General features: G+C 42.6%; 1 long non-coding RNA gene across 1 annotated transcript; it reads right to left on the reverse strand.

Annotated features, from left to right (window-relative positions):
* Nucleotides 1-7,432: 7,432 nt before the first annotated feature.
* Nucleotides 7,433-10,278, reverse strand: LOC148013762 (uncharacterized). Its single transcript, XR_015688870.1, has 3 exons — nucleotides 9,755-10,278; nucleotides 9,557-9,681; nucleotides 7,433-9,407 (listed from the first exon to the last, which is right to left on the reverse strand). It is a non-coding gene; the product is annotated as an uncharacterized LOC148013762 (long non-coding RNA).
* Nucleotides 10,279-10,571: the final 293 nt, after the last annotated feature.

The raw sequence follows: 10,571 nt of genomic DNA on the forward strand, positions 1-10,571 counted from the left end.
TAAAAGGGGGTTAGGTGGAATTTGCAAGGGAATGGTTGGAAAAATCCCGGGGGCAGGGGGGTATAAGAACCACAAGAAGGGGGCTTTGGATTCCGGGGGGTGGGGGGGGGGGGGGGGGTTATTAAACCCACATAAAGGCCCTTCAAGGAAGCCCACAAGAAGGGGGGCTTCCCAAAGGCCTTTTAGAAGCTTCAGAGAAGCTTCTGTCCACTCCACGTGGAGGACAAAGGAGGCGATATCTGTCGGCGTGTTTCTCGCAGCAGCTGGCAGATGATTAGCGGCAGGGCAAGCTGACAGCTTCAGCGGCACTCCTCCCTCACGGCGCGGTAGAGTAGCAACGTCCCTACTCAGCCCCTCTCTCCCTTCGCCTGGCAGCGTGAGGATAATTACCGCCTTTCTTTCTCCTCTTTACACGACCACCATCAATGCTCCCCTTTCCCACAGGGGGTTTATATGGGAGAGGGTGAGGTACCTCCCTCCCTCCATGCGCCATTTTGCATGGCATTCACCCCCCTGCAAGCTCCAGCAAGGAGCTTATTCACTCTTGCTATTCCCCTCTCCTCCAGCCCGACAGTCGGCTAGGGAAAAAGGGGAATAATTAAAAAAATTGCCATTTATTTCTAAATTTTATCCTTTTGGCCTCTTAAGAGGAGATTTATATAAAGAATGTGTGTTTTAGGAATCGAAAATGTTACAATATGGAATGCTATAAAAACTAAAATTGTCTATGTCGAGAAGATGAATAGAAGCATGAGATAAAAACTCACGTCCATGGAAAAATGGAGGCACTCACATACGATAAACAACAAAAAACCTAGCTAGAGGCACATCTCCCATAGTAAACTTTGGAAAAACAATCTAGGACTCTCTAGAGTTTTGGGATATTAAAAAAATGTAACCAATGTAACCCAAGACGGGCCCAAGTCCTAACCTAGAAATTCCCACACTTCAAATGACAAACATATGTTTATGCACATATAGGGGAAAATAGGGTTAGAACAACTTGGATAAACAATTGTGAATGAAGACCATCAAATCCTTGTGAACTATTTATCCTTAAGGAATTGACATTTATGTTGAAAATATGGAGCTCCATTACATTGAGTTGAACATGAACATTGAATACTATATGGTGAACGATAGTTAGTCATGACTAGCAATGCATGCTCAAGCTAGGGGAAACTAGATTTATCAGCGTTTAGTTGTTCAACTTGTAAAAATGAAGTCTTAGTGCCTCTTATGTAAGGCTATATAATAAGTTGCAACATGACATCATTGATGATTACATTCTTGCTCTTACATAAGCTGTGATGTCCCAAATGATCTCTTCTCTAAGGCTAGTTATTGTAAGCCTATTAGTAGGGCCTCATTTTTTCTAACAATCTCCTTGGCTCAAATAATAGACTAAAGATAGATAAGATTGGCCAAGTGGCACTCATCCAAAAATAGTGAAGAGCACCCAACAACGGCACCATGAGAACCATGAACCCGCCAAGAGAGGTTGCAAGCACACTTGTTGGCCATGAAAACCTGTAAGAAATAACTCATTCTCACCAAGAATCCATGCTCTCCAAACACACAAGAGAGAGGCACACAAGAAATTAGGAAATTCTTCCATCTTCACCCTCTTCCTCTTCCTCACTCTCCATGAGATCTTGCAAAGGAGCACAAGAGAGAAAGAAACAAGAATGAGAAAGATGAGAGTTGTGCCAAAATGGGAGAGGGAGAAATGAGGAGTGAGAGGACAAGATAAAGGAAGAGAGAGGGTGTAACCACCTCAGCCTCCACCTCCTCAAATCACCCAACAAACCTCTTCCTTTTTCTTTCTTGATATTATAAAAATTGAAATGCATACATCTTGGCTAAGGTCTAAAGACCCTTCAATTTTCGGAATGAGATAAAAGATGTTTGAGCTTTCCTTTTCCTTTCAACATTTTTTTAATGTGAGCCTTTTGGACTACACATTTTACATTGCTTCATATTTGATTCTTTTACAAGAGAGTACAAAAGCAAAGTGTCAATTTGCAAAGGATGTATCCATGTTGAGCACATTTTGGTGCCTTTATTTGCACATATTTCCTAGTTATCATTCCTCCCATGCTTAAGTGTGAAGCGTCCCCGCGAACAAATTCAAGAAGAACCACAGTCAACACTTGAACAAATCTTCATCTTCATTTTCTTTATATTGCAATTGGATAGGGAAGGGAAATAACACATAAAAAGAAAGACACAACTGGGTCTTAAAGCCTAGGTTACAAGCACACCAAATCAAATGACATAGACCACAAAAGATAGAGTTTTCCAACAAATTTGCATACGAGGATGGGCATCACACTCAACATAGAATAAAAGATAACCACTAGAAAAAGGGAAAAAAAAATGTAGATTTTATTCATAAAAGCTTTTAGAGAAAACAAAAAAGAAAAATATGGTGTGTATTTAAGGAATGTAATCTCGGGAACAGAAAAGAAGAGAATTGTAAAGAAGCTGCATGTAAATGGATTTTAGGGAGGGTTATTTTGGTCAAAGGTTTTAAATCATAGCATTATAGTGTGGCAAAGAAATTAAAGATTAATCAGATAATCATGTTGAACAGATAAGGAAAGAAGAGGATGAGCTTGTCGGTAGACACTAATGAAAGAAAGAAAAAATCTATCTGCCATATCCTTGCTGCACAACAAGAGTCTCCTCAGAGAGAGGAAAATTCCGCAGGGTCACAAGTGGAGAGGAAGAGCCTGCCTATTACTGCAGCAATAGATGAAGGAGAGAAAATTTTTAGCCCGTGGAATCAAGGCAAGGGGTCCAACCTAGATCCTTGGTCATGGGAGCCGTCCGATGGGATAGATCGTTGCTGATAATTATGGACTACACATGGTGGTAAGCCAGCTCACAGGCAGGCGGCCATACACTAGTTACACTAGGTTGCACTGGCTGGACATACCTTTGCAGGTTCACTCTTACTTGAGATAGTGGAACTAGTCGTAGATGGGGCATAAACTCTTGGTTATTACTTTTCAATGTCGTATTGCTACCGTCGCTGCAGGATACTAACATTATCATGGACATTGTGGTGGAAACTGGGCTGTAGTTGTACTTTCCATGCTTCTAACCTTCGTCTGGTCCATGATTGGCAGATGCAGCTTTGTTGATTGTGCCATTCCTCTGTTGGATGTTGCGGTCCTGCAAGGCCCGATTGTTGGCACACAATGCTACGTGTTTGGGCATCATTGAGGGAATGGTAGCAGGCATGGAGATTCTACAACAAAACTGCTACTTGATGCACTAAGTGATGGGTAGGGAAGCATGTGAGATTTGTGGAGGAAAGATACTAGCAGTACTAGACAGATGCCACCCGACTATCAGACTAGCAACAACAACTTGGGAATAAGTAGCTCGATGCATTTACCATCTTCTTCTGCAACTCCTCAAGTGTAATCGTATCGAGCATTGGTTCTTGATCTTCCCACCATCTCTACAAGCATAGCTTTAATCCTTTCCTCATGTTGAGCACAAGCATTCCCTTTCATTTGCAGATTCATTGACCAAATAATTCCTTTGAAAGCACCACAAGATCTCTAGAACTTTGTCTTCTTTATCTTCTTATCAGATCTGCTCTGCCTTGCACTCTTGAGATAGTCATTGATTCTCTATCATGAAAATGATGAAGCATGAGCTTGAAATCCTCAAACCTTGTTATGGCCATGGCTTCAAAACCCCTCTTCCTTGCAAGCTCCATAGCAATCCTCTTTTCTCGACAAGTGCACCAAATGAAGAGCACCCTGCCATGACACCATGAGAACCACAAACCGACCAAGAGAGGCTACAAGCACACTTGCTGGCCATGAAAACCTGCAAGAAAACTCTCCTTCAAACCAAGAATCCATGCTCTCCAAACACACAAGAGAGAGGCACACAAGAACTTAGAAAATTCTTCCATCCTCACCCTCTTCCTCTTCCTCACTCTCCATGAGATCTTGCAAAGGAGCACAAGAGAGAAAGAAACAAGAATGAGAAAGATGAGAGTTGTGCCAAAATGGGAGAGGGAGAAATACGGAGGGAGAGGACAAGATAAAGGAAGAGAGAGGGTGTGACCACCTCAACCTCCACCTCCTCAAATCACCCGAAAAACCTCTTCCTTTTCCTTTCTTGATATTATAAAAATTGAAATGCATACATCTTGGCTAAGGTCTAAAGACCCTTCAATTTTCGGAATGAGACAAAAGGTTTGAGCATTCCTTTTCCTTTCAACATTTTTTTAATGTGAGCCTTTTGGACTACACATTTTACACTGCTTCATATTTGATTTTTTTACAAGAGAGTACAAAAGCAAAGTGTCATTTTGCAAAGGATGTTTCCATGTTGAGCACATTTTGGTGCCTTTATTTGCACATATTTCCTAGTTATCATTCCTCCCATGCTTAAGTGTGAAGCGTCCCTGCGAATAAATTCGAAGAAGAACCACAATCAACACTTGAAAAAATCTTCATCTTCATCTTTGGTCTTCATTTTCTTTGTATTGCCATTGGATAGGGAAGGGAAATAACACACAAAAAGAAAGACACAACTAGGTCGCAAAGCCTAGGTCACAAGCACACCAAATCAAATGTCATAGACCAAAAAGATAGAGTTTTTCAACAAATTTGCATACGAGGATGGGCATCACACTCAACATAGAATGAAAGATAACCACTAGAAAAAGGAAAAAAAAAAGGTAGATTTTATTCATAAAAGCTTTTAGAGAGAAAAAAAAAGAAATGTCTGGTGTGTATTGAAGGAATGTAATCTCGGGAATAGAAAATAAGAGAATTGTAAAGAAGCTGCATGTAAATGGATTTTAGGGAGGGTTATTTTGGTCAAAGGTTTTAAATCATAGCATTATTGTGTGGCAAAGAAATTAAAGATTAATTAGATAATCATGTTGAATAGATAAGGAAAGAAGAGGATGAGCTTTTCGGTAGACACTGATGAAAGAAAGAAAAAATATGTCTGCCATATCCTTGCTACACAACAAGAGTCTCCTCAGAGAGAGGAAAATTCCGCAGGGTCACAAGTGGAGAGGAAGAGCTTGCCTATTGCTGCAGCAACAGATGAAGGAGAGAAAATTTGTAGCCCGTGGAATCAAGGCAAGGGGTCCAATCTAGATCATTGGTCATGGGATCCGTTCGATGGGTTGGATCATTGCTGATAATTATGGACTGCATATGGCGGTAAGCAAGCGACCATACACTGGTTACACTGCGTTGCACTAGCTAGACATACCGTTGTTGGTTCACTCTCACTTGAGATAGCGGAACTAGCCATAGATGGGGCATAAACTCCTAGTTATTACTTTTCGATGTCATATTGCTACCGTCGTTGCATGATAGTGACATTGTCGTGGACGTTGTGGTGGAAAATGGGCTCCAGTCATGCTTTCCATGCTGCTAACCTTCATCTAGTCCACGACTGGCAGATGTAGCTTTGTTGATCATTCTATTTCTTTGTTGAATGTTGCGGTCCTGCAAGGCCTGGCTATTGGCACACAATGCTGCGTGTTTGGGCATCATTGAGGGAATGGTAGCAGGCATGAAGGTTCTACAGCAAAACTACTACATGACGCACTAAGTGATGGACATGGAAGCAGGTGAGATTGGTGGAGAAAAGATACTGACGATAGTAGAGGATGCCACCCGGTTGTCAGAGTAGCAGCAGCAACTTCGGAATAAGCAGCTTGATGCATTTACCATCTTCTTCTGCAACTTGTCAAGTGTAATTGTGTCGAGCATTAGTTCTTGATCTTCCCACCATCTCTAAAAGCATAGCTTCAATCCTTTCCTGATGTTGAGCATAGGCATTCCCTTTCATTTTTAGATTCATTGACCAAATAATTCCTTCGAAAGCACCACAAGATCTCTAGAACTTTGTCTTCTTTATCTTCTTATAAGATCTGCTTTGCCTTGCACTCTTGAGATAGTCGTTGATTCTCTATCATGAAAATGATGAAGCATGAGCTTGAAATCCTCAAACCTTGTCATGGCCATGGCTTCAAAACCCCTCTTCCTTGCAAGCTCCATAGCCACCTCTTTTTCCGGCCAGTGCACCAAATGAAGAGCACCCTGCCACGACACCATGAGAACCACAAACCGGCCAAGAGAGGCTGCAAGTACACTTGCTGGCCATGAAAACCTGCAAGAAAACTCTCCTTCTCACCAAGAATCCATGCTCTCCAAACACACAAGAGAGAGGCACACAAGAAATTAGGAAATTATTCCATCCTCACCCTCTTCCTCTTCCTCACTCTCTATGAGATCTTGCAAAGGAGCACAAGAGAGAAAGAAACAAAATGAGAAAGATGAGAGTTGTGCCAAAATGGGAGAGCAAGAAATGAGGCGTGAGAGGAGAAGATAAAGGAAGAGAGAGGGTGTAACCACCTCAACCTCCCACCTCCTCAGATCACTCGACAAATCTCCTCCTTTTCCTTTCTTGATATTATAAGAATTGAAATGCATACATCTTGGCTAAGGTCTAAAGACCCTTCAATTTTTGGAATGAGACAAAAGGTGTTTGACCTTCCCTTTTCCTTTCAACATTTTTTTAATGTGAGCCTTTTGGACTACACATTTTACACTGCTTCATATTTGATTTTTTTACAAGAGAGTACAAAAGAAAAGTGTCAATTTGCAAAGGATGTTTCCATGTTGAGCACATTTTGGTGCCTTTATTTGCACATATTTTCTGGTTATCAAATAGATTTGTCAATACCATAAATAATTTGGAACTTGAAGTTTCTAGGTTAACTTCACAGAACTTTCAATGGAGGTAATTTTTACTAGCATCAAGATATGCCTAACAATTTCAATTAAAGAGTATTTAAATTGTAGTGGTATTGGCATTAGTGTGTCTATCAAAATTTTAATGAAGAAATATCATTGCATGTATGGAGGTCTATATGTTGATTTCTCTCACGCATATGCCAAAAATTGTAATCTTTTTTTGCCTCATCTTCTGTTGTGGCAACAACATATTCCTCCACAAAAGTTTATTTGAATACACTAAAACTTACAGTAATAACAATTTTTATTGATACACACATCTCATAATCCACTACTTTAACATTTCTTACCATGCACCCAAGTTACCCATTTTTCATTTTAGAGACTAGAGACTTTCTTTATTAAGATTATATAGCATGCATTTATACAATCCTTAATAGGGATGAGTGACATACTAATGGAAAATTTGGATGGTTTGAAAAAAAAAGTTATAGTTCATTTAAAAATTTTAAAATTCTGGTCTAAGAGAGAGAGACAGAGAGAGAGAGAGAGAGAGCGACAGAGACAGAGACAGGGAGAGAGAAGAAAGGAAGGGTAGCAAGAGAAGAGAGGAGGAGGGTGTAGAGAGAGGGATGAAAGATAGGGGAAGAGTAGAGAGAGAGAGAGAGAGAGAGAGAGAGAGAGAGAGAGAGAGAGAGAGATGAAATGTAGAGGAAGGGTAGAGAGAGATAGGGAAAGAGAGGGAGAGGGAGAGAGGAAAAATGGAAGAGAGGATAAGTAGAGAGAGAGAGAGAGGGGAGACATGGAAGATAGAGAAAGGGTAAAGAGAGAAGATAAGGAGAAGTGTAAAAAGATAGAGAAAGTAGGGAGAGGAGAGGGTAGCAGGTGTAGAGAGAGAGAGAGAGAGATGGAAGAGAGGAAGGCTAGATAGAGAAGAGAGAGAGAGGAGAGGGTGGCAAGAGAGGGAGAGAGAGAGAGAGTGAGGCAAAGAGAGGGAGACAATCGGAGGGAGATAGATAAAGAGAGTGACACACACACATAGGAAGAGATATATTGAAAGGGAGGATGAGAGATGTTAAATCAACATGGGCTTAGTATCACAAGTTGACGTATATAAACTTGTGTACATGCGAACTCAAAACAATATATATAAGCCACAATATGTATTTTGTGGAGTCGAATGTAATTTTGGCTTATATATATTGTTTTATTATCATTGTTATATATTTTCTTCTTTTAAGGGGTAAATTTAAAAAAAAAAGGTTTTAAGATTCCTTTTCAATCAAGCGCCTTCTCCAGCGAGGACGATGTGGTTATCAGTGTGCTGTGGATGAGCAGCTTGTAGCAGTCTTGGGTGAAGCACAACGCATTACGGCCGCATTCGGCAGCGTAGGCAAGGCGTTCAGGAGGACGAGCACGCTCTTGATGGCCGAGACGCTATACTTTAGCGGCAGCTATGAATTGACCATCCGACCGGCGAGGTTAATCGGAGATCCCACCAGCCTTTCAGGGCATCAGACTCGGCGACTGTATTAACACGGGTTGGGGGGTGCAGTCTGGAATCTTGCCCAGCTGCTGCTGCGGCACGAGTCCACTAGACTGCTCGTGGAAGGTTCAGGTGCTACGCTCTCAGGCGAGGTATTAATGCCGAAGTATGATGCGCTGCGTTCACGGAACCTGGAGGATCTGACCTTGGTCAATGCGAAGCTGGTCGACATATTTTGTGAATCGAAAGCTCCTGCAGAGCAAGGCTTGATTGCGAGGGATTTGAAGCAGCTCAATTTGACAGACTGCGGGCTGTTCGGAGCCGGCTTCATCATCCAGGGAATGCCTAGCCTGGAGACATTGAAGGTGCGGTACCGAGTCCAGATGGAGGTGGGTAGCGAGGAATGTGCGCATTTCGTGATCGGCAATACACTACTACCAGAGGTTGTGAAGGTGCAAAACGTGCCAAGATTAAAGTGTATAAGCGTGCGTTACGTACTGCGGCTGGAGCTCCTCTCGGATTGTCCGCTTCTCCAAGAGCTGTCAGTGATGCCCCTAGGCATACCCATTATTGGCGCTGCCGCAACTCGATCAAATGGTGGCTCTGAGCTGTGCCCTACGGCCCTTCTCCCGGGGCTTGTCAACCTTACACTCCTCGACGAAGATCTTCCAGATAAACGACGCCTCTTCCCAGAATGTACCTTGCCCGCCTTTACCAACTGCCTCCTCGGCCTCACCTCCAACCTCAAGTCATTACGCCTCCACATCCGCTGCTCCCATGCATCCGTCTCTATCCTTACCCACCTCTTCCAATGCCTCCGCGACAACGGCTTCCCCTGCATAAGCACTCTCTTCTTAGACGGGAACGTGCCACGACCTCGTCCACGGCCTGACAACCCTCCCCATGGGATGATGGGATCTCTTCTTCGCGAGCATGCCACTTACATGAATGGACGGCGGCGTGCATTAAGACCCCTCTCAAGCATCATACTCCAGCTCCACCACGTGTCCGCTTCTGCCATTGTTGCTGTAGCAAACCTGCTACAATATCCCACCAACCAGCTCGTCCTGACAGGTAGGGCCGCTCGCATGTTCCGCTACCCCATCCAACAGATGATGTTTGCATACATGGGTGACGCTTCGGCGGAGTTTGCCATTGGGCTGCTCAAACTGCAAAACTCATATCCACAAGTACACTTTGCTTTTGATCAGTAAAGTGCAAAGAGGCCGATATACTGGACGGTTACTACTTGTCTGACGAAAATATTTGGCACAGGACATTGATCAACTAGCTGTTATGGCACTGGCTGCCATTATACCTTGTGGACAACGATGTTGGCGGACATCTGTTCAATTTTGCCAATGCCGTCTGGGAATTTATTTGTCAGGACCAATGAACATTGACCATCTTCCTCACATCTCCTGTTCATCCTTGTATGCATGTCTGTATTCGATTTATATCAAAGGCAAGTAAAAGCGAACCTGTCGTTCGGAGTAAAGGCTAGCACAATGCTTACCTTAATCATCAATCCGATCTTAAGCGCCCCGTTTCTAGGACCACCAGCCATTGGAATCCACCATGCGTTTTATGCCTATTCGTTTGTCGCTCTATCGCTGGTTCGGCATTCCTTTTTGTGCCTATTCGGTACCTTCAAGAAGTAGACTACCCGTGTCGAAACTGTCTGGAATTGTACTATAAAATAATGGAATGTCATGTAAGCTTCACACGGTCCATATGGGTACCAGTCGACTGCCAAAAATATATATATATATGTCTCTTTCTCTCTCCTGGCGTCACTAGTTGTAAACGTCTTTGTGGATCGGTCATGATCTCTGATTTGTGAAGCTTTGACGCCGCCGAAGCTTTCTGCAAGTTGTTGCAGTCGCAAGATAATAGGATAGCAAAGCTGATCGGCAACCAGCTCGATCAAAAGGCATAAATATCTCTGTTGCAAAGCTTTTCGGATCTGCCTGCCCAAAGAAAGAGAGGCCCGTCCATGATATACGCCAGTGATAGAAGAAAGAGAGAGAAACGATCAACCTTAGTAATTGGACGACGTACGCGTTGGTTTTTCAGACTAAAATTAAGGAGAGAGAGACGCAACGGTTGGCGTCATCTAGGTCGCTTTTTAACTTTTCTTTTCAATGAATAGGAATCGCAAAGCGACGCATTTTTCCTCCTGGCTGTTGTCATTTGCAATGTTGTTTCTATGTGCTCTACAATTGTGTCCATAAGTTACTTGTATCTTACGCTTTATATTTTGCTCGAATTTAATGCTATGCTTCATGCATTTGAGATTGATGCTTTGGAAATGGTTAAATGGTCCATGAGAG

Source organism: Lygodium microphyllum, chromosome 26, assembly GCF_053477565.2.
Source record: "Lygodium microphyllum isolate KBCC chromosome 26, Lygodium_microphyllum_v1.1.10, whole genome shotgun sequence".
NCBI classification, from domain to species: Eukaryota; Viridiplantae; Streptophyta; class Polypodiopsida; order Schizaeales; family Lygodiaceae; genus Lygodium; species Lygodium microphyllum.